The sequence below is a fragment of the Neopelma chrysocephalum genome, unplaced genomic scaffold, assembly GCF_003984885.1.
Source record: "Neopelma chrysocephalum unplaced genomic scaffold, ASM398488v2 Primary Assembly neopelma1_253, whole genome shotgun sequence".
NCBI lineage: Eukaryota > Metazoa > Chordata > Aves > Passeriformes > Pipridae > Neopelma > Neopelma chrysocephalum.
The window spans coordinates 1,468,446-1,491,690 of record NW_020897915.1 but is presented as its reverse complement, the minus strand read 5'-3'; the positions used below and the strand labels follow the sequence as shown (position 1 = coordinate 1,491,690).

The 23,245-nt window shown below is 47.8% G+C and overlaps 1 long non-coding RNA gene across 1 annotated transcript; it reads left to right on the top strand.

Annotated features, from left to right (window-relative positions):
* The first annotated feature begins 839 nt into the window (after positions 1-839).
* LOC113977670 lies at positions 840-16,704 on the top strand. Its single transcript, XR_003537392.1, has 3 exons — positions 840-907; positions 9,515-9,523; positions 16,694-16,704. It is a non-coding gene; the product is annotated as an uncharacterized LOC113977670 (long non-coding RNA).
* The last annotated feature ends 6,541 nt before the right edge of the window (positions 16,705-23,245 follow it).

Genomic DNA, 23,245 nt, shown 5'->3' with positions numbered 1-23,245 from the left:
TCCAAGCATTCAGGAGCTTGTTAATCACCCAGTGTTGTAAAGTTCCTCAAGTGGAACTGAAGGCTGGGCAAGTAGCATCTATTTGTTCCATGTCTCCATCCTCGGGAAGCCAGGCCGTCACCAGAGGAGGTCAGGGCGGATTCCCAAAAATGTGACCCATCCCCTCAGCAATGTGAGTATAATTCAGAGCATGCCACGGGCTCACTGGCATCTCTGGAGTTTGCTGTCATGACTCCACAGAGTGCTGCACTCCCCCAGGAAGAGCAATCCAGAGAGGAGGAGCTCGGTGGTGCCTCCGCTGCCCTCGGACAGCGGGGGCTCGTGGTTGCGTAATGTTTACATGACCACAGAGCTCACCATGGCTACATGGACCTCGGGAGCAGCAGCTCCAGCCCGAGCTCAGAGGAGAACAGCCCTACTCCCCTGGAGCCAGAGGAGCCTGTGCTTGCCTGGACAAGTAGCTGAGTGCTGCCCGTGTGGGAGGGAGAGCCGGCAAAGCCCCACACACCCTCGTGTCGGTGTTCTCCATCTCAGAGCCACAGTTTCCAAAGAGACTCTTTGTACAACTGGGATTCCTGCAGTGTAGCCCCCAGATCCCTTGCTCCCATCTCAGCTGTATCTTGGGAAGGTGCTGGGGTGTGCGTGTTTTTGACAGCAGCACCAGCAGTGAGCAGAGGAGGAGGGACCAGGACCTGCTGATGGGCCCCCTGCAAAGGGGAGGTGCAAAGAAACAGTTTAATCACACAGGGTGAGAATCATTCATGGAATCACAGGATGGTTTGGGTTGGAATGGACCTTAAAGATCATCTTGTTCCAAGGGCAGGGACACCTTCCACCCTATCCAACCTGGTCTTGAACACTTCCAGGGATGGGGCAGCCACAGCTTCCCCAGGCAACCCGTGTCAGGGTGGGTTCATGGTGGGTTCTGTTTAAGGGACAACTCACAAGGTACTCGCTCGGCTCCAGAGTCCAGTTTGATCTTGGCACAGTCATGTCACTCCTCCATATTCCAGCAAAGCACAGATCCATTAATATACCTCCCCCATCTGCTCCCTGCTATCCTCCGAGTTCATCTCTTTGCAGTCAGTCTTGTCTGGCTTCTCTCACCAAGGCAGCACAACTGTGATCCAGGAATGCTCCAGGATGCATCCTACCATCCTGCTTACAGTCCACAGTGGACAATCTTCAAGACTGGTCTGATGGACTCCCAGCTGAGGATTTGAATGGAAAAGGAGGATAGATCCAGACTTTGCAAAGGATGAGCCAGTGCTGAAGCATTTGTAGTGCAGAGGACTGGAGAAAGCCTGGAGAGACTTGGTTCCTTGTAGGATGGAGACCTAAATATCAAGTTCTCAGGTCTGTTCTTGAATTTTCCATGCATTTCTTGATCCCATCCTTATTTCCTGCCACCATATTTCCAATATCACAATGTATTCTTCCCATTAGAAATGTGGATGCACATAATTGTGGTGGCACAAAGAATTAGCTTTCAGAAGATGTTGGACCTGTCCAGTAAATGTCGAGGGCAGATTTCCTGATTGCCCAAGCAGACCAAGCCCTTCATCCTGCCGTGTTTGGGCAGCTGCTGAGCTGACAGTGTGTGGTGGTGCCCACAAGCTTGGGCACTCCAGCCAGGAGAGGACAGAGCTGTATCCAAACTCCCCAGTCAGAGCATTGCTGCTGTTCCTGCAGACAAACTCCTGACTGATCCAATGGAGGTCATGGGATTGACTTCATGAAGAACAACTTCTGATGGCAAACACGGGGGTGGGATGTGTTGGCCAGTTGGAAGTTGCTTTCTTTGGTTTGTCGCTGATTTTTTTACAAAGTTTTTTTTAAAGCGTTTATTGCTGGTACCTTTTTGAGCTCCAAATTTGGATGGATGAATAAATGTCCTGGTAAACAAACCTCAGATCTTTGCCAAACCACATCTTCTGGGAAAAGAAGGGGGTCGGCCCCTGAGACAATTCCTGGGGAGCCTTATGGGGACAAGTTATAAATGCTGGCATTCAGTGGCCCTTTTTTCTAATTTCCCGAAACTCAAAAACTCACACCTTTCTCTTTGTCATGGGGCCTCTCTTTTGTCACGTTGGGGGAGGATTTTTCATCTGAAAGCTGACTGGACTTTTCAGGCTCTCCCAGTCCCACAGACCTGAAGGCACAATGGTCTTCCTGATGGATACAGGCATCCTCAACAAACCTCCCCTTCACTCCCAAGGTGACTCTTTCCATGCCTTCTCTCCCATGGCTCTCTAGTAGCAGGCATTCAACTACTCCCACAGGGAATACTCCCACATCCACCTATGGAGCCTTAGACCACCACAGCATCTTGTTTTTGCAAAGCTCTGCCAGACCTGGAGGGATCTTCCAACCTTTGTGAGCCACAGGCCACCAAAGGTGCCTTCTTCCATGAAAATCCATGGCATGGTTTGGAGAAAAAAAAAAAAAAAGTGGCACAGAGGATTTTGAAGTGTTTTCAATGATTGAAGTCCACACAGGTGAAGCTTTTCTGGGGGTAGGTGTCACAGATGGAGTTCAAAGAAGATGAAAGTCTTGCCTGAATGGCTTTTCCATGAGGCTGGGGGTTATCCAGGACAGCTGTTCCTGAGAAGTTTGCTGGCTGAGACAGCTTGAATCAACAAGATCTCCCTAGAAGAAGACTCCTTGGGATGACTCTGTTCAAAAACTGTGGGTTTTTGCACACTTTAAAGGCCCAAAGTAGGTAGATAGAGGCTCTCACGCCAGGGGTCACAGTCATGGAGATCCCTGAGTACCCAGCCACGATGGTTATTCTGGTTAGACTCTTTGCCTGGCATTTAGGGCAGGAAAACAAGGAGGGAAAACACATAAGAAAAAAAAAAAAGAAAAGCCAGGGGGACTATGCACCACCCACGTGGAGAGCTCCAGATGTTCCCACCACCAGCCCAGCAGCCACCAGTCTATTAGACACTCATTAACAAGTGTAGACACTGGCAGCAGCAAATTTGGGGGCCTGCAGTCTGCAAAACTGCCCCTCTTTTCCCTCCCCAGCCCTTTCTTTGAAGATCCCCCAGGCTCCTGCTGACACACATCTTGTGGAGATGCCTCTAAGTGAGAAGTTCCTCAGCACCACCCGGTGCAGCGAGGGTACAAGCCTCTGAGGATGGATGGTATCCAAATGTTTGGCAGAAATTCCAACTTTCCTTACTTTTAGGCGTATCTGTGGCTTTTTGATACTGTAAACAACTGACATAGGCATGGAAGAATAGTGTATCTGAAACAGTTTATACAAAAGAATTCCATCTGTCAGTCTGTTTACAGTTCACATGTGAAAAGGCAAAAATCTTTAAAAGGAAAGCCCCGAGGGGAAAAACATTTATATATATAAATGTGTATATATACCCCGTACATATATATATGGGATATGCTACAAATAATTGTTGAAGTGGAACAGTATCAGTGTAGACTTTCTTTTTCTCTTGAATAGCAGTGTTCTTTTTTTTTTCCCCTGGTGTAAATTAAATTTTCCCAGTTTGCTTTCTATCTTATTCAAAACAGCACAAAGAAAGCAGACTGGAATTAACAGGGTGGTTTGGACTTTTTTTTCTTTTTTTTTAACAAAACACTTTCCAGTTTTGAAGTTGTCCTAAAGCTTCTTGAAACTGTGCATCAGATCATGGTATTGCAGTAAAGAAGAAATACTGCTATTACACCCTTGAGAATAACCTTGAAACTCAGCTGCTGCGTTATCTAAAGGGGGATTTCAGAAATTGCTGTGAGAGCTTTAACTTCTGCTTGGACAGACACCAAGGAAAGCCAGAAATGATCCGGGTTTTGTGTCTTTTCCCAGGGGAAGAAAAAAATCCTGTATAATTATCCACCTCGCTCCTAAATGCCAAAAGTCAGAACCCTGGAGACAAGCACGGTATAGACCTGAGTTTGTAATGTTGTGCTGAGCTGAAATAAACCTGGATAATAGAGAAGCTCATACATAGGTGTCACACAGGTTACAGGCACAGGCATCCAGGGGTGTTTTTGGCCCTGCTGTTCCTCCCTTTGGCCCCAATCCTGTGGGTCCAAGCTGCGTGGATGAGCACTAAAACACTTGGGTGCTCAGTGGGGATGAGGGATTTGTCCTTGGCTGAGAGGATCCCTGTACTCAGTCATAGAATATCCTGAGTTGGAAGGGGCCCACAGGGATCACTGAAGTTCACAACTGCGGGTGGTAAAAACACGTTGAGGACCAGGGCTCTGGATACATCACTGGGGAGGATGGTTCAGAGGTCAGACATGGGGTTTCCACCTCTGGAGCATGAATTTTTACATGGACACGTGTGATGGTCCCCACAACATCACACTCAGTGGGAGCCCAAGAAAGTTGGGGAGGCTGCAAGGAGAGGGTCTTCTCACAGAGACACCACTGAGGGCAGGTTCAGCACCACCCCATGAGCACTGTGTTGATTCAAAAACCATCAAGACTGTGCAGGGGATTCCATAATCCTTGTGGGTCCCTTCCAACCTGGCATATCCTGTGATTCTGTGATCCTGTGAAGTGCCCCATCTTAGCCTCCCCTTGCCCTCCTGTTCCTGCTGGTTTGGCTGCTGCTGAAGGCACCAAGGACACTCAGACTGCAGCACATCTCAGGCCCTACTGTAATTAAATGACCAGGGCTGCATTTTGCTGTTTGTTTTTAGGAGCCCCACGGATGAAGCGAGATGGGTAACAACACAAATATTTACATGTGGCAACCGTTTGTTTTAATTGCATGGGATGAAATCAGGGTTTTTCTGTTGCCCCCGCAGCAAGGGGAGGAAGTGGGGGCTGTTTTTATGGGCATACCAGAGCCCAGCCAGCCTTGGGAGGTGAAGGAACAACGTTGCCCACCAGCTTGACCAAACATGTGCTCCTCATATTCGTCCACCATGAAACAGCTCTTTTTTATTGTGTCTTGGCAGAGCTGTGAGCCTGCACTCCTGGTACGATAACATCCCACTTCTGGGAAATTCCACAGGCCCAAATTCTGCTTGTATGTCTCACACAGAGCAGGAACAAGTGTGAAGCAGTTACACACCTGTGCCCACTCTTCTGCAGATGTTATGAGCTCTCAGAGACCCTCTTCCTGCTCCACACCACACAGTGCATAGCAGAGGGCAGTCCTAAAGAGCAGGAGAAACAATTAATGCATTGAGGTTTCTAATGGAAGGTTGTTGCCTGCATGTTGTGGCACTGTGGGACAGTTGGGGGCCAGTGTTGGATGTAATTTTTCCGAAGAGATTTGCCCAAACTGAAAATTCAGAGCAGAAGAAGGTCAGCTTTTTGGAATGTCATGTTTGCCAAATCACTTCCTATCTCCTTAACCAAGCTGCCTGTGATCAAACCTGTCCAGTTGCTAAAAGACAATGAAAAATTGAAGGAAAGATGTTGATTAACATTAAAAAAAAAGGGGGGGAAGGGGCAAAAAAAGCAACCAGAAACAAAACACTTTTTAAAAACTTCATAATGATCATGTTCCCACTGTTTGCCAGCCTTTGCCCCTTTACCCTGTTTCACATCCTATGAAGAGCTGTGTTGAAAAGATATCAGCAAATCTCCAAGAGCAGGGATATTTCGTAAAGGAAAAGGTATATTTCAGAAATACAGATATGTGTATTGTTCTCTTTCTGTTTTGGGAGATGCTGTCCCGGTCTCAGTCTCTGGGACCAGCATTGCCAAGATGGGAGCAGCCCAGGGTGGGAAGACGAATTTAAACTCCTAAACTGATGTTTTCTGGAGAGGTGAGAAAGTGGCTTTTGACAGAGATACCTTTCCTGGGTAGAGCTACTAAAGCAAGTTCAGCTTAATTTAGGGTGAGGAGAAACCTGGTCTTGGACTACACTGTGCTGCCAGATGTGGATCCCAAATGACCTCTCTGTGGAGAGGCAGCTGTGCTGCCATCCCCAAGGAGGATGGGCCTGTGCCACCACCATGTCTGAACATTTGCTGGGTCAAATGGGTGCCTTTGTGCACAAAAGATCCACCAGACTTTCCTGAGGCAACCTGGCTTCAGCTGAGACCGGCTGGGAGCCAGTCTTGCTGCTCGTTAGAGAGTGGCAGTTTGATTTGCCTTTTTAATTTATTTGGCGTTTGCAGGCTGAATTCCCTTTCTTCTCCCATCCAGCCCCTGCTTGAGGGTGTCTTCTGTGCAACTATCCCTATTTTTTCAATATGAGGTTGGGAGGTGGTGATTTATGGGTCATTTAGTTTTGCTTTTGTATTCCTGCTACCTTTTAAGTCCCCTCTATTTTGGCTGCCTTGCTTTTCTTGCTTTGGATATGCAGACTGGAAGGAGGTAGCGAGCTCCTGCCCTGGTCCATGGAGCTTGAGGTGACCAAGGGACAAGCTTACTAACAGCTTCTTCTGACACCAAAGTGAACCACCACAAACCTCTTCTCATCCGGGAGATCTTGAAGAAGCTTGTGAGGATGCCATCATGACTATTCCTGGATTATTTTGCCTTTTTTTTTTTTTTTTTTTAACCAGCATGTTTTCCATGTTTCACATGGTTGGTTTTCTTAGATATCAACTGCAGGTTGGTTTGATCTTCATGTCTCCACCAACCCTTGTGCCAGGCCAAATGTCTGATCCCACTCAAGTGGACATGGGGACACACAGCCCTAAATGCACAAGTGCCTGCTTAGCTGGCTTTGGACCCCAGAGTGTGAGGCACTGCTTGAGAATTAAAACTTCCCCTTGGGATGTCTTCAGCAGGTAGAAGGAATGATGTGTGTGGCCCGACATGAAAGGTCCTGCGTGGAAAATGCCTGGAAATGTAACACACTCAATGTTTGTGCAGTGCATCTCTCTGGCAGAGCTTTCCACACCAACAGGAGCTCCAGTCTGTCATGGACTTCATGGTACCTGTGTTTTGGGGAAAAAGGATCCAAGGAGGTGGTGTGGGGTATCAATTAGTATTGCAGGACAACGGAGAGGGATGCTCCACAGATGGTATGGATACCCAGTTGGAGGTCAAGGTCAGCCTGTGAAGTCTTTTGGGTGTTTCTGATGGCTGCCTGGGACTAACGGAGCTTTGAAACACGATTTGGCATGAAACAAAATAAATGGATGAAGGTGGGTGTTCCTCTAGCCAGAACCACTAGAATTCCCATTGAAATAGGGGATGAAACCCCCAGAGAAAAAGAAGGCACAGATCCCCTCATCTTGGCCACATGGGGATGCCTCACTGTTGGTGGCTCTCTGTCAGATAAAGCTGTGGAGCAGGACAAGCAAAGCAGATAAAGGAATGTTGTTTCTTTTCCTTGCAAATTAGAAACATATTATTTTACAGCATGGAGCAGCCTTGACCAAAGGCAGGTAGAAATGCAGGTAAATCCAACTTGCTTTTTTTTGCTAGCATCCTCTTATGGAATCATCCCACAAAGCTGTAGGTATTTAAATGGGACACAGGAGTCAGGGGTGAGGAATCCCTTATGAATCAACACTGACACCTCTGTCAGTGGGCAATTCAGGTCTGAAATAGTCATCTGTGCTAGGCTGGTTAGAAAATAAATAATTAATATAACCAGTCTGGCTGTGCTGACACATCCCCACCTTGCCATCAGTGAAGGCACAAGGCACCTGCCACGGAGACTTAACACCAGTGGTCCTCACAGTTTTCCAGCAGTGACACCATTTCCCTTCCAGGTTTCCCATTCTACTTCTGGTTTCAAGCCAGGTGACAGCAGTTTAAGGCCCATGAGTCACAGAATCAGTATCACAGAATATGCTGAGCTGGAAGGAAGGGACCCATGAGGATCATCGAGTCCAACTCCTGGCCCTGCACAGGACCATCCCCACGAGTCACACCATGTGCCTGAGAGGATCATCCAAACACTTCCTCAGCTCTGTCACAGTCGGTGCTGTGACCACTGCCCTCGGGAGCCTGTTCCAGCACCCAACCACCCTCTGGGGGAAGAGCCTTTTCCTGATATCCAACCTAAACCTCTGCTGATACAACTTCAGGCCATTCCCTTGGGTTCTGTCACTGGTCACCACAGAGCCAAGCTCAGTGCCTGCCCCTCCTCGTCCCCTCAGAAGGAAGTTGTAACTGCAGTGAGGTTTCCCCTCAGTCTCCTCTTCTCCAGCTGAACACACAAGTGCCCTCAGCTGCTCCTCACTCGGCTTCCCCTCAGGGCCCTTCCCCAACTGGGGCTGACCCTTGAGCAGTCCTTGGGCACAGGACAGGTTGTACAACGAGATGGCCCTACAAGGATGGAGGGCACGGAGGGTAAGGACAGGGTGGGAGCGCCAAGGACATGCAGCCCTCAGGCAGGAGGAGCTCAGAGCCTTCGAATTTCCCCGCACTCCTCCCTCCCTCTTCCTCGCCGTGGAGCAGCTTTGCAGCCCTGGCTTGGGCAGGCCGGACACACGCACGCCTTGGTGATCTCGACAAACACAGCCGGCCGGGGTTGCATTACATCAGCCCTGGGTGGGGTGGCCCGGCCGAAAGGGCCTCCAGGCAGCGCGGGATGGGAACCGCCAGTCAGGGCTCTGCACCCAGGGATCGCACACAGGCAGCCCGAACCCCCCCCCCCGCCCTCCCTCCTCCTTCTCTTTTAACCTCTTGTTTCTAAAGTGGTTTCTAAAATAAGCCCAAGTCTCAGCAGCTGCGAGAGGCGTTTGCTGTCGGAATTGGCCCCTGTGCAGACGGACTGGATACTGCAGGCGCTTGTTTTGCATTTTAAGCCTAAACATTCCCCCCACCCCCCCCCCCCCCCGGCTTTTTGCAGTTCAGCTCTTAGTTTTTAATAGTCCTTGTCATGATGGAAAGTGCCAGACTCCAGCTGTTCTTCCCAAACCTCTGGGAGAGGCCTGGTTACATCTAGTTCTCATAAATCTTGAATCCAGTTCTAGCAAGTCTTTAAGCCTGACCACTACGCTGCCTGGGCAGTCTGTGATTGAAAACAGGAGCAGATGAAGAAAAGAGGGAAGGGGGGAAATACAGAAAAGACTTCACACTTGTAGGCTGTTTCAGAAAAAGCCTCCAAGAGGCACAGCATGCATGTCACACTGAGATGAGAGTCAGAGTGCTCTCTACAGCCCCTGTGCCACCTTATAAACAACTTGTGGCATCAAAAAAAAGGATGGTAGAGACAGATGGCTCACAAAAACTCTGGATTCACCTGCTTGCACAAGAAAGGTCTGGGAAAATGTTCTTGTGTCAGGAACTTTGAGAACCTGCACACAAATGAGAAGCAGAGATCCTAAATCTCTCAAGGATCTTCAGCTGGGACAAACTGGTCTGGGCTCTGCATGTCTGATTTATGTCAGTTGTGGATTTGGCCTTCACGGTTGAAAAAGAGCAAAAGAGAAAAAGGAAAGAAAGGAAATGCAAAAATACACACTCATTCAGGAAATAATGTACCCATTAGTGCGAGCACATGTCTTCCCCAGTGTTTGGTGAGGACTGAGAGAGTGCTCAACCACACAGAGCATTAAGGTCTCTGAACTGGGTCATTCCTTGAGCTGTGAAACCCTGGGCTGCCCTGTGGGACACAGGCACTCACCGTGCCCAGTGGTGGGTTGGAGTCACCAGCACTGGTGGGGACCTGCTGCACAAAACAGTTCAAAGCCCATGGTGTTCTGCAAAGTGAACATCCACATGGCCACTAGCTACTCATGGAGTCAGGCTTTTGTGTACCTGGGTGGCCACAAAGGCTGGGAGAAATCCTAAACCTGAGCGTTTCAGTGGTGGGGGAAAAAGAAATGTTTTCATATGCAAGAGGAAATTGTGCCTTGGCCCAGAAATCACAGCTGGCCTGGACACGAGGTTCCAAGGTGTATCTTAGGGAGGAATCTTGCCTGAGGTGGTCAGAGGCTTGGGCTCGCATGGGAAATGATGGGTAGAACCCTTCCACATGCGTGTAACCTCTGGCCTTTCCAACTACAGCACCAGGAATACCAAGGCCATCCGGAGTGTCAAAGAACCTTTTGTCTTTTCATTCAGCTCTGCAGGTGAATGAAGTCTTCAGAAGTTTGGTCCTGCTTCCACAGGAGACTGGGAGCTCCCTCTCTCTCTCTTTCTGTAAAGATACAGTGCCAGAATGATTTTCTTGTAGGTTACCAAGGGCAAAAGGCTCCTTTTGAGTTTCAAGAAGGAGCTTGTTAAATTTGTGGATGGGATTATGTTTTAAATCACTACATGGTGCTCTGCGAAGCTATTCCAGACCTCTGCAGTCTTTGCTACAGACTTGTCAAGAGGCAAGTGATGATAAAGACCTTTCTGTGTCCTACCCTCCCCATGACTTGGAAGAGATTATATGGAGCCTTACATTTGTTAGTTAGGAATAAGATAGAAAATAGCCAATGGACACTCTAGCAGATAAAATGTCTAGGGCAGGACTACACTGGCTTTCACAGAGTGGGAAGGATTGAAACCTTGGCCAAAATCATTATCATCGTCATCATTCATGGAAACTTCTTCTGTTTGTGTCCACATGAGAAGCTTCACAAGAGAAGCCCACCCCCACCCCCCCAACCTTCTCTTAGCTACTAGACAGAGACCTCTTCCAGAAAATAACAGTGAGATTAGCCGGTAGCATTGAAACAGGCACATGTTTGGATCATGGAACCCAATAACTCGGGGCCAATGTGGAAGTCAAGTGCCACGTGATGGATGGATGGGCAACGGCTTTTTAAGGGTCCACATTTCAAGGGAGCATAAATGCTCATTCCTGCAAGTACAGCTTCACCTCATCTGACTCCAGAGACACCTTTTCCTTGCCTTCAGTGAGTCTTGGATGGGGCCTATCAGAAGCACAAGTTTCCACGGGTAAGCCATGCACTTAAGCAGCCGCATATTTAAATACTTAGATGAGCCTCCTTCCTGGATTTCCCAACATCTGTGCTTCCTCGCCTTGGAAGCCATCCCCCCTCTTGGATCTGGACACTTGGAGCGTGCGGAAACGAACAGGAGCAGCTAAGGACAAAATTTCTGCTGTGAAGCAGAGCTGTTTGTAGTGATGTGGGAGAGCACCTGCGGGTGCAAGAGCCGCAGCCAGATGTAATTCCGCTGTCGCTGCGTTAATTGGGGCATCCCTCCGTGGATCATGGGGAAAATGGCAGGAGGGATGTTGGAAGCCCACAGGATGAGATATAATGTCTTCTCCCTTTCTTCTTCTTGTCTGCAGCCTGTCCCAGGGCTGTCTTGCCACCAGGCCCCTTGTGAAAGAGCCAGACTGATGCCAACGTGGGCTGAGCAGCAAGGACAGCTTTGCTGCGTGACTCATTTATTACCACAGACACGTTTCCAGTGCTGTTATAGAGCTTATCTCCTCCTGTTATTTCCCAATATCAAATCACAGTAAGAAAACAGATTTCCCTTTGCTTAACACAGGTAGTATTACACCAGGGAGTGTTAATGGCTTAAGCAAAGATTTTTCCACCTACAGGCGAGTGACTGATAGTTTATCCATCTGCTGCATAAAGACCAATGCTTAAATCCCAGCTTTTAGTGGGTCATATCACCTGTGGTTTCAAAATAACTCTGAATTTTCCCCCAAAGTAAGGTGCAAAGTAATGAAAATTAGTACTTGGAAGTGAAATGGGTTTTTTTTCAGTTCAACAACAACCGGGAGCCCATCACTTTTTCAAGTTAAATTGTCTTGAGTGATTTTGTCGTAGGTCAGAGGGAGGTCAGACAAGTTAGGCTTGGTCTTTTTCCTGCGTTGTCGTCTCTCAGCAGGAGGAGGAAGTGCACCTCAGCAGGTGTCATAAACACCAATTTCCCAAAATTTCATAATCATTTAGATCTAATTACAAGACACACATGGTTTTTGACTTTCCCCAAGAAGACTTTGGGGAGTGTCCTCCACCAAACCAAATAAAAAGGAATTTGCAGTGATTTTGCTGCATTGGATGGGTTTGCATTTTTAATCCAGAAAATTCAGTTTACTTCCAGAAACTTATTTTAACAGGCTGTGTTACAGGCTCCAGGTCAAATCACTTACTGCAGCATCAGAGAGACAGGGAGGGAAATGACTTTTGCACTTTGATTCAGTGAGTCCATCAGGAAAAGAGACACTAATAAACTGAGTTTGGGACAGAGTGGATATTTGTGCTGCTGCCTCCATCTCTGCATCCTACTACAGAAATTCCCCTACTCAGTAGTAATTTGACCCAAAGCTAAACGGCTGAGAGTGACCACAGTGGTGCCAGATTTGTGTTCTCAGTTCCTTTTAAGAAGGTAAGGGATGTTGTGAGGCAAAGGAACCTGTTTGCTCTGGAGGTTGGCAAAACCAATGAGAGTGATGGTGGCATTTTTAACAACAGGTATCTCACAGGAGACTCCTCATGGCATTCCCTGAGCTGTTTATGGACTTCAGAGGTGACTAATATTAGGTCACTTAATTTAAGATCCCGTTTTAGATATTGACTGGCACTGTTTGTCTCTTTTCACTCCACTCTCCAGAGCTGCAGCCCTGGGCTGGTGTTGTCTCTCCCTTTGAAGGTGTTTGTCCTGATGAATCTCCTCCCTCTCTTTTTCAGCCCAAGGGACAATTCACTGCCTGTGACCCTCAGGGGGGTGCTGGTATCTGAAGCTTTTCTCACTAGTAAAGAGCAATCTGCTTTAATGGAGGGGCGCAGAACAGGGACACCCAAGGTGAGGTTAACCATGATTTACTTCATCTCTGGTGGCCCTTCAGAGGGAGCTAAGCCACCACAGAGAGGAAACATTGCTAATATGGATACTGCAGTTATCCTTATCTCAGCTTTCTGTCATTGCTGATCATTAAATTATGCCACAGCCTGTCACAGACAGTCCTTCTATACCCACAGTTCTATTAATAAAACTTCTGCAGCAGTAAATCCCCAGGCCTGACTGCAGACTGTCAGTACCTCCCCTGATTTATTCTCCATTTACCCACCATTTGCTTCATGGATGCAGTGGCCTCTTGTTTTACTCCCTTTGTGACCCCTCAGTGATAGCGGTGACAACCTCTGAGGGAAGGCACTGAGGCCCCCCATGGTTTGTGGCTGTGACTCTTTGCCAGGAGAAAAAAAAAAAAAAAATTAAAAAAAGTCCTCATTTGGAGATGCCCAAATGCAGGACACCCGAGAGAAAGGCAAAACGAGGGTCACAGGACCACTGGATGCTGCTGATGGGATGAGAGGACACAGCCTCGAGCTGTGCCAAGGGAGGTTCGGGTTGGACATCAGGAAGAATTTCTTCACAGAGAGGGTGGTCAGGCATTGGAATGTGCTGCCCAGGGAGGTGGTGGAGTCCCCATCCCTGGAGGTGTCCAAGGCACTCAGTGTTCTGGTCTGGTTGACAAAGCGTTGATGGGTCACAAAGGCTGGACTCGATGAACTTGGAGGTCTTTTCCAACTTTAATGATTCTATGAAGCTTTATAAAAATAAAATATTCTACGAAATCATAAAATATTCTATAATAAAATATTCTTTGAACCCTTATTCTATGAAACTATAAAGAGTCTATGAAACTTTAATGACTGCACAATTAAAGGGACAGGGGAAAACTAAAGAGAATTTACAGAAGGGAGAGTCTTGGCCAGGAGGGGACTCAACCCCAAAGCACCAACCGTGCATCCTGGGCTTCAGAAGAGGAACTGGGCAAGCAGAAGGCTGCTGACATGTAGTTTGGGATCCTGTTCATAGCAAAGCAGAATGGCCCCACTTTCTTCAGTTCACAACTGACTTGTCCTGTGGTGGGGGAAAGCTTAATAGCCTGTCTTGGCCTGGACAATACTTACACTCATTTTCTGGACTCCAGAGGGATTGTGGTTGGCCTGTATCAGCCCCAAACACACTTTGATTCATTTTATTTCCTGGATTCCTGAAGGGATCCTTTTTTGGCCTGTTTTGGCCCCAAGCCCTGTTTGATTCACTTATTCCCTAGACTCCCAGGGGAGTGTGGTTGGCCTGCTTTGGCCCTGTCTTGCTGTCACTTTTCCACGCTGGTATGCAATGCATCTGCACGCTTTAGATTTCTTCACTGCTTGTGCTTTCACTGTGGGCCAAGTCTGGATGTATTTTGCAATATTTCGGGAAAGATAAATACACTTGGTCTGTGTTCATGCATTCACCTTGCTACGACTTTTCTGCAGCCTTTCCCTGCCTTGTCTTTCCCCACATGGTTGCCTGGCAAGGACCACTATGGCCACAGCATGGTCAGCCTGGAGAAGGGGTGTTCCCTGTGGGATTTGCAGCAGGGAGCACCCCAAGAGAGGAAGGGAAGGACCCAAAGAGGGGGGAAGGTGGGGAACAGCTGCCACCTACGTGGCTACTGTCCCCACCAAGGTGATTTCATGGTTGTGCACCTTGCCAATGAACCTGCCAAACTGCCTTCCCACCACGAGAGCAGGAAAAAACAGCTGTGAGGAGAAGTCCCTGGTTGTGCCAGTCCTGGGAGCAGGGCTGCCTGATGCACTGGGCAACCCAAGGTCTGTCACCATCTCATGGGTGACCTGGCATTTCACAGCCATCCCTCCACAGTCATGAACTAGGGAGCTACCACAACTGATGGCCCCTGCTCAGCACACAGAGAGCAAGAGCATAAAGCACAACCCACCACTCCTACTCTGGCTCCACTGATGTTCTGTCCTACTTTATACAGAACATCTGTGTTACTTTATAGGAGTGACCATGGACAGGTCCCTGCCCGATCTCTGTTGTGATGGAACAGCACACAAAATTCCCCTCCACAAAATCACAACCCTGATGTACTGGCAGGAAGCTGGTATGCAGATGGCCTCCTCTTCTTGGAGAAGCTGTGCAAGGAAAAAGTCCTCAGTGCTGTCTTTAATAAAAAAGAGGATTGTCTGATGATGCCATTTTCCTCTGCCACAACGAGCTCAGTGGGGACTTCCCGGTCCCAAACCAGTCTGTCACTGGGAATAGGGGCAGAACAAGCTGAAGAGGTGATGGTTATGGCTATCCTTCTACCTCCTACCCCTCCTACCTCTTCTTGGACACCTCTCCAGCCAGCTCTCAGTCCGTATCTGCTCACTCTGAACCTCAGCTTGTACCAGTTTCCCTCATTCTGGCAGAGCACACAGGAGCTGCCAGCAGACAGGACTGTGAGCACTGGGAGAAAAACCAGCTGGAAGTCTGGCTTCCCAGCCAGAAGTCCAGCTCTCCTTTGGAGACCCTGTGATGGTGTCCAGCGCTGACAACTATAACTCTGTAATAACCCTTTGCTCTTTGCTCCTGAAATTTCAAAGGAACTTGTCAGAATACAGATAGGTTTGCCCCCCATTAAGTTCCCAAAGTGTAAAGCTGCCTGGGGTATAGTCCCAGGCCAAAGCTGTGCCCTCCAGAGCACACTTGAAAATAAAGTCTCACTTTCAGTAACAAGCGTATTGCACCAGAACTGCAACAACATGCCTACTTTATTTCTTTTATAATTTACAAATATCACCGCAGAACAAACTCATTCCATACCCCACCAGAACAGCACTGCTTTCCATATAGACTGTTTGGAGATAAATGTTTCAGCACTGAATTTATTGTTTACAGAACTTACTCATTTACTGCACAACTCCTTTTTATCAAGATCTCATTTCAGAGCCTAAGCAAGAAAGAAATCCAATAAATTCAAGAGCCTGTTAATGCTGTGAGGAGAAGGCAGCTCTTTATTGAGTGAGCAAGTTTCATTGTCCAATTGTCCCAGGAAATTTAAAGCAGAATGTGTTTTTGACAGCTTCGTTAATGGGACGTGTTTTTTTTTTCCCTTGCCAGAAATTCAGGCATAATTGAGACATAGTGTTGAACTTCAAATGTTTCCCTGAGTCTTGAATAGAGGACTTGATGAAGCATGTAATATGGCATAACCTCCCAATTATTCACACGCTTAGATAACTATAATCACACAACTCCTATCACAGCCAGGAGGTTATTCTAGGCAGATAATGGCAGGGGCTAATGGACAGCATATTGCAAGGGCAAGGAGGGTTTGGAAGGAAATATTAATCAGAATTTGGTAGCAAAGTCATCAATCACAGCTTAACAAAGCTGTCACTCACTGCTGCAGCCCCAGGACCTCTATCAACTCAGAGTTCAGCTCAGCAGCCTCCAAGAAGAGAACTCAGCAAGGAAGAATTGCATTGCTTCAGTGTGACTGTCCCCAGGACACCCGGCCCTTCGCAGCGTGGCTTCTCCAGCAAGAGAATTCATCATAATAATTGGGGCGTGTACTTTTCAGTCAAATAACATCGCTATTTATTATCACTATTTGATGTTTTCTTGCTCTGGGCTTGGGAAATGCAACTGTACTCTGCTATTGGAAGTGGTTCTGGCCGGGAGATTTCCTAACTGCTTGCTGAGACACCCATAGCAAATTGTGACATGTGAGAAATGTACACCAGGAGCACAGCGAGCAGATGAGAGGCCGTGATTATTCCCATTTCCCAGGGGCTCATTAGATCTTGTCTGGGATGCAGTGTCTAGACTTGGGTTCCCCAGTACAAAGGAAATGCTGATAAACTGGGCTGAGTTTAGCAGTTGGCCACCAAGATGGACCAGAACATGCCCTATAAGGAGATGCAGAGGGATCAGACCTTGTTCAGCCTGGGAAGTGAAAGTTCATAAGGGGACTTAGTACCAGCCAGGAATTTGGAGAGTGAAAAACTGGAGGTTTTCTAGATGTGACTGGAAAAGCCCTGAGCAAACTGATCTGACTTCAATGCCGACCCTGTTCAAGCCACAGACCTGCTGAGACCCTCCCAGGCTGAAGTTCTGTAGTTCCATGTCTGAAGGAAAAATATATAAAAGGCTGCTGCAAAGGGAGAAGAAATGCTGCGTTCTCCCTGCTTTCAGGGGATGGAACATGAGCCAAGTGTTCAAATAGCAGCAAGGAAGTCTGGGATCAGGACACTCAACACCCTTGCCCAAGAGCTGGCTGGGAAGTCGCACCGTGTCCCGTGTTCAAAGCCTCCAGAGCATCTGGGGGGGCTGTTGCCTTTGCCCAGGTGCCTTTCTCAGTTTCTTCAGACAATCCTCTCATCCTAGATGAAAGCCAGCCAGCACTAGTCCTGGACAAGGGCAATTCTCCTGAGAGAGGATGTTTTACCCTTTGCTGCAAACATTTTGTGCAGAGTCCAACCTTCTTTCCAAACGAGGCTTTCTAATCACCTGCTCTTCTGCTTTTAGACCCTAAAGTCTAAAGTGTTACCTAAATCCACTCTCCATTTTGTCACATGTGCCATGTTTTGTGCCCACCATCCTCTCAATTTCAGTTCTGAGGGGGTACCTCTCTCCAGCCTCTCCCCCAGGGCACAGCTGCAAAGCAGTGCAGGAGTGGGGCTTTTCTTTCATCCTCCAGAGCTGGCTTGAATCTGCACTCTGTGCACTGAAGGGCAGGAGGTGAGAGGTCTTTGAGTGCCTAAGGAATGAGAGAGCCACTGTAAATGAGTTCCTGAAGACTCAAACTTTCTGTGCCCTCCTTGTATCGTCCTGTGTTGACTAAGGCACTGCTTTTTGACAGCTCTGGAGCACATGGAAACCTTGATCCACCCAACACATTATGTTGAAAAACTTCATGCTTTGGGTGCATAAAGTTTTCCACATAAACAGGTGGGAGTCTGGCATGACCAACATGATTCAAGGCCAGTGCGTGGTGTTTTTTAACTGCGTGGAAAACTTTGGGTGCTGGCTGTCTTGTGAGGGGTCAAGTGAGTCATTGTTTTCATTGGCTTTCTCCTGGCCAGGGTGTCCCTAAGAGGTTTGTATGAGGTCCCCCTCGTTCCTCTGGCAGACCTGCAAGACACCAAAACTCCCTCCTGATGCTGCTGTGCAAAGATGATGAGGGACAATTCCAGGGGAGGGGGTGACTCCAAGCAGTGACAGTCGTCTCTCTGTGCACTCACAGGAGCAGAAAATTTGACATCGTGGTTGGTTTGCTCTGTCACCAAATTGCCAAGATATGGTGTCACCCTCCTCAGTGGTATGCAGGGAAAACCATGAGGGTGGTGGGTCTGTGTCTGCCCTGGCTGGGGCTGAAGGGTGGCTTTGCAGAAGTGAGACATCATTGCTGGCACACGGTGTGAAGCAAAAAAACCCCATGGGGATTAGTCATATCCCACCCCAACCATGTGTCTGGTGTACTTCAGGGTGTCCTCTCCCAAAAGGAAGTAAAATAAAAATCTCCTGAGAGGAGACTTCGTATGTGCCATTTGCTTACAGGATGGACTGGTGACTTCAGGGTTTTCTCCAGTTGCTCCCTTCATTTTGCTTGTACCTGTCAGCCTGTGATGGTGGGAAAGCTGCCTGAGGAAATCTGGAGACAGGGAGCCTGCAGTTGATGACATTGCCACGAGGAAGAACCTTTTTTTGGCCGAGGTTTTGTGTTTAAATAGAAGACGAACATCACATAATGAGGCCAAATCAGCTCCAGAAAAGGTGGGGACGCTCGAAGGCGCTCCAGAGAGGAGCAATGTGGATATGGAACACATCACCCACAGGGAAAGGTGGAAAGGCTTTGGGTCATTTGCAAGCCCAGGTGTCTGAATCTCTCTCTGGGGCTGCAGTGAGTGGTTTGAACACAGCCCAAAGCCTGCACTGTGCTGTGGTTGGACGGATGCTGGCAGGATGCCGGCTGGACGTGGAGCCGTCCTGGAGCCAAGAGACACTCAGTGTGCCCAGAGAAGGATGCAGTGAAGGCTTCCCAGCCTGAGGCTTGCCAGTTTGTGTGGCCAGCAGCATCCAAGGGAGGGACCTGGTCATGATCCCATTCAGTTTCCTTGAACCTCCCCGGGCCAAAGGGCCAGATACCGCCGGCATCCAGGTCAGGCAGGGACAGCTTTTACCAGGAGCCAAAGCTCCTCCTTACACCTTCTTGAGTGGAAATGAGACTGTTCTCCCACCACACCCATGAGGGGAAGGGAGGGGACAGGGTGGGGAATCGTTACTTTAGTCATTAGCTGATGGGGAATTTACCAAGGAAGACTGACCTCAAAATCCCACGACTTTCTCCTTGTAGAAGTAGCCAGTGTGAGGAAAATGTCACGTACTCCTGGACTGTGACAGAGAGGAGAAATCCCTCTGCTTTGGTGATTCTGCCAGGATGTGGCAGAATCTGTGTGAGAACACAGGCTGTGTTCTCACTTCACTACACTTCTGAACTCCGTGGACTTCTTTGAGTTTTTCCCATCATCTACAGGCCATGGCTGCAGCCTCTCTATGGCTAATGGACCAAAATCATCTCCCTTGTGGAAAGACCCCAAACCTGGGCAGGAGGCTGCATCACAACCTCAGCGATGCAGAAGGAGACTGCTTGCAAACACATTTTGGGGATGATCCCCTCCATTTCCACAATAAGCATTAAACCCTTTTACCATATATTTATCCTTGCAAATGGTATTCACATGTACTTCTTCTTAGAACTTACTTTGGGCCTGAAGAATTTCCCATCCCAAGCTTTTTTTGTTCTGTGCTTTACAGGTGGTGGCTCTGGAAAGCCCTTTTGCTGACGTGGTGGCAGACTGAGATCACGTCCCACCCAACCTGCAGCACGAGCCACCAATGCCCAACGCTCCTTCTGTTTGTTGACATATCCCACAGAAGTCATATGAGTGGTTCCCACACTGTTGTTGTTCCAGGGCTCATGATGGAGTATAACATTGCGTGAAACCTGGGCTGTTTAATTAAACAGAAAGGGTCCAATCAGGGTCACAACCTGACGTCGTGTTTCCCACCCTCTTGACGGAGCAGTGGGGAGACCAGCGGCTTGTATTTGGGATGCTTTCATATCCAACGCAGTAGGCAGAGAGGGAAAGCTGATTTGGGGGGCATTATTTAGGAAGAACCTAGTCAAGCCATTCTTCTTACATCAGGCCCATGTTGGGAAAATTACTCCTGGTAGTATAAGTTGCAGATCAAGGCACTTAGATGGAGAAAGTGAGTGTGAAAAGCTATTAAAACCCTTTCAAAAGCTGTCATAAAAAGCCCTTGGCCAACTCTCTAGCCAACACAGACTGATCTGGGATCTTGGAGATCATGTATACAAGCTGATTTACCCCAAAGGAGTGTCTGCTTCATCTCCTGGCCCCAGCATTAAATGATGACTTTCCTTTTCCAGAGCACCCTCATAGGAAGCCTCGAGCCACACAAGACACATAAAAAAGGGGGCCAAGCATAGAATCATAGAATCATTTAGGTTGGAAAAGATCTTTAAGGTCATTGAATCCAACACTTAACCCAGTACTTCCGAGCCCACCACTAAACCATGTCACTAACCACACCTTGCATGGCAAACTTGATCCCAAAGCAGAACATGTGCCCTTGGAATCAGGTGGGGAAATTCACCGGGCTGGTTCTCCCACTGCAGGACAGGGCTCTGTGACCCAGTGACAGAGAGGGTCCAGCTCCTCCTTGGGTGACCCTACCACTGCATCCAACCCACACCTGTGCCCTGACACACTCCAGGTACAACGAAGACCTCCCAAGAGACACCACAACAGGAGGCAGAGAAAAAATCCTTCCCTGTGAGGGTGGTGAGGCCCTGGCACAGGTTGCCCAGAGGAGCTGTGGCTGCCCCATCCCTGGAAGTGTTCAAGGCCAGGTTGGACAGGGCTTGGAGCAACCTGGGCTAGTGGAAGGTGTCCCTGCCCATGGCAGGAGGGTGGAACTGGATGAGCTTTAAGGTCCCTTCCTACCCAAACCACTCTGGGATTCTGGGATTCTGTGTCCAAGAGAAGGAAATGTTCATCAGCAGGTGGACAAGGGCTGGTGGACCTCAAGAGCTCCTTTCTGGGGCTCTGCCCTGGGTGTGCTTGAGCTTGACTCTGGTCTGTGTCTCCCTCACCCCTTGCCCTGCCGTGGCTGTTTTTGGAGCAGCCTTTCTCTCGCTGAGTGTTTGTACAGTGACTTGCATAACTGGATGATGATGATTTTAGCTCAGGGCTTTCGGTCCCATGATAAAGCCCATAGTAATCGAATGCAGCAAACACTGTGACAGAAACCAAACAGGAGCGTGAAAAAGAGAGCTGCCCCTTCAAGGAAAGGAAGGAAAAGCCTCACGATTTTCTTGTCATAATGAAGTTTGTCCTGAATTCACTGTACCACAGAGGAAAGGCAGGGAAGGGTGACCTGTTAGCAGAGGTTGTGTTACAGGCTCACGTAACGGGAGGGGGGAACGCGCTGCTTTGTGTGTGTCTGGGTTTAACAACCGAATAAAGCAAAGATTTCTTTAAAGATACCAAGCCCAAGTCCACCACAGCTGGGAAGCACACATGAGCAATAGCTTTCACATGCTAACAAATAAAAGATCCTTGCAAAACAGATGCTGAGGTTTGTGGGGCTGGCACGGGCTCGCTGCTGGCAGGGAGTTAACTCACAGAAAGCTGAAAGGTTCAGGGATGGAAGAGTATCCAGAGACTGTTTGTTCATAAACACAGCTGAGGGCCAGCAACCTGCTTTATACCCTGCCCGAGCTGCACTGCTGGAGTCATTCCTTGCAGGGTTTCTGCAAGAGAGAAGGCAGATATGCAATTCTTCTGCAGCCCACGCTCTAGAGAAATAATTAAACAGTTTTTCTTAACCTCTTGAACTTTTCATTTATTATTGCCATCCATTATGTCTACCTTCTCAAATAGCAGGATCCTGAAAGCCAGCTCCAGGGGTCAAGGGTTTATTGTTTAATGGAGATAGAACATTCTGTAAATTGCACAAAGTCACAATGTTTAGAAGAGAAGCTTCTGGTGTACTGAATCTTTTCAATTTAACAAACAGTGAGCTTTGACATATGTTCTTCCTCCATAGCAGGAAATTTGGGATAAGTGCAGTACTGGCATGGACATGTTACCAAATCCTTCCTGTAAACCAAATGACATCTGCATTCAAATAAAAACATTCCTTGCACCAAATACCAGGAAATACTAAAAGTATCACTATTCTTCTAAGGTCATGCTAAAATGAAGTTTTTGGCTTTTAGAACACAAAGTAAGTTTGTGCAGGGCCAAGACGTTTTGTTCAACACACATTTGCTGTTACAAATCCCAAGAGATGTCCTTCTGGGTCAAATATGTGCATGTGTCTGTAGAATTTTGCAAGCATTTAATCTTCTTCATATGAAAAAAGAATAAATATTTTAGGAGCGTGGACTTACATTAACAAATATTGCTGTTGCCTTTGTTTTTACTAGTGCTCTGCTTTTCAAAGGCAGAAAAAGGATTTGCTTAAAACAAAGCAAACATCCTCAAAATGCACCATGCCAAAATAATCAAGGGAATAAATACCTGGGATTTACAAAATATGAATATTCTTTGGTAAATAAACTGAAGGAAGAGCAGGCAGGGGGAGGACGCTGCTGTAGTGATGGGGAGGGAGTGCTGAGTGTAAACACTTTCATCTCATAGATGGCAAATCAAGAACATTTAAAGAAAATAAATGTATGCAGAGCAGATTCTTCCTTCTCATGTTACTTTCGGGGGATTTTACTGCTGATAGTTAACGCCACATAAAACCTTTCGAATATTATGCCAGCAGATGAAAAACTACAATGGCAGAAACAGTTTCCCATGGATAATTAGCATAAGTATCTGCTTAAAGCTGAGTAATTTGTTCACTGTACAGGATGTACTTCAGCAGTTTTATGAGCAAAAAAAAAAAAAACAAAACACGGGGAATGTTTTGAATGACTTACATTTGAAACAGCACAGGCAGATACCAGGCACTTTTCAGGGACTGCCACACACACAAAAAAAAGTCTGCTCTGAGTGACTGAGAGTCCGTTCCCACCGAGCTCAGGGCCAGACGTCCCTGGGAGGCTTCACCCAGACACATCCCTGCAGCTTCCCACTCAAAGGAACGTTTCCACTTAATGGGAGGACTGGAGGATCCAGACGTTGGAAGTGGAAAAAGAAAATCGAAATAAAAAAGCGAATGAGAGGAAAAAAGTGAAAACGGAGGGGGGAAAAAATAAAAATACAGATCAGCGGGTTTCCAGTGTCCTTTGAAGAAAAATGCACTGTTTCAAAAATGGTGACCTTTTCCAAAAGTTATTCAGAAAAAAAAGGTAATTTCTTTTACCAGACACCATGTTTGACACCTGTGGCTTGAGGAAGCACCTGGGAAGGTGGCACTGGCTGAGGGGAAGATCCAGCAGGGTCCCCATGTGTATGTCATTCCCACCTCCAGCACTCTAAAAGGCTTCCTTTAGTCTCCCTTGGTGCATCTCTCTCCTCCAGGGTTGGAAGCTGGGGTTTGTGTGGCCTGTGTTTCCAGAGCCATGGCATCTCCAACCTCTCCTGCTCCTGCTAAGGCAAAAGGAG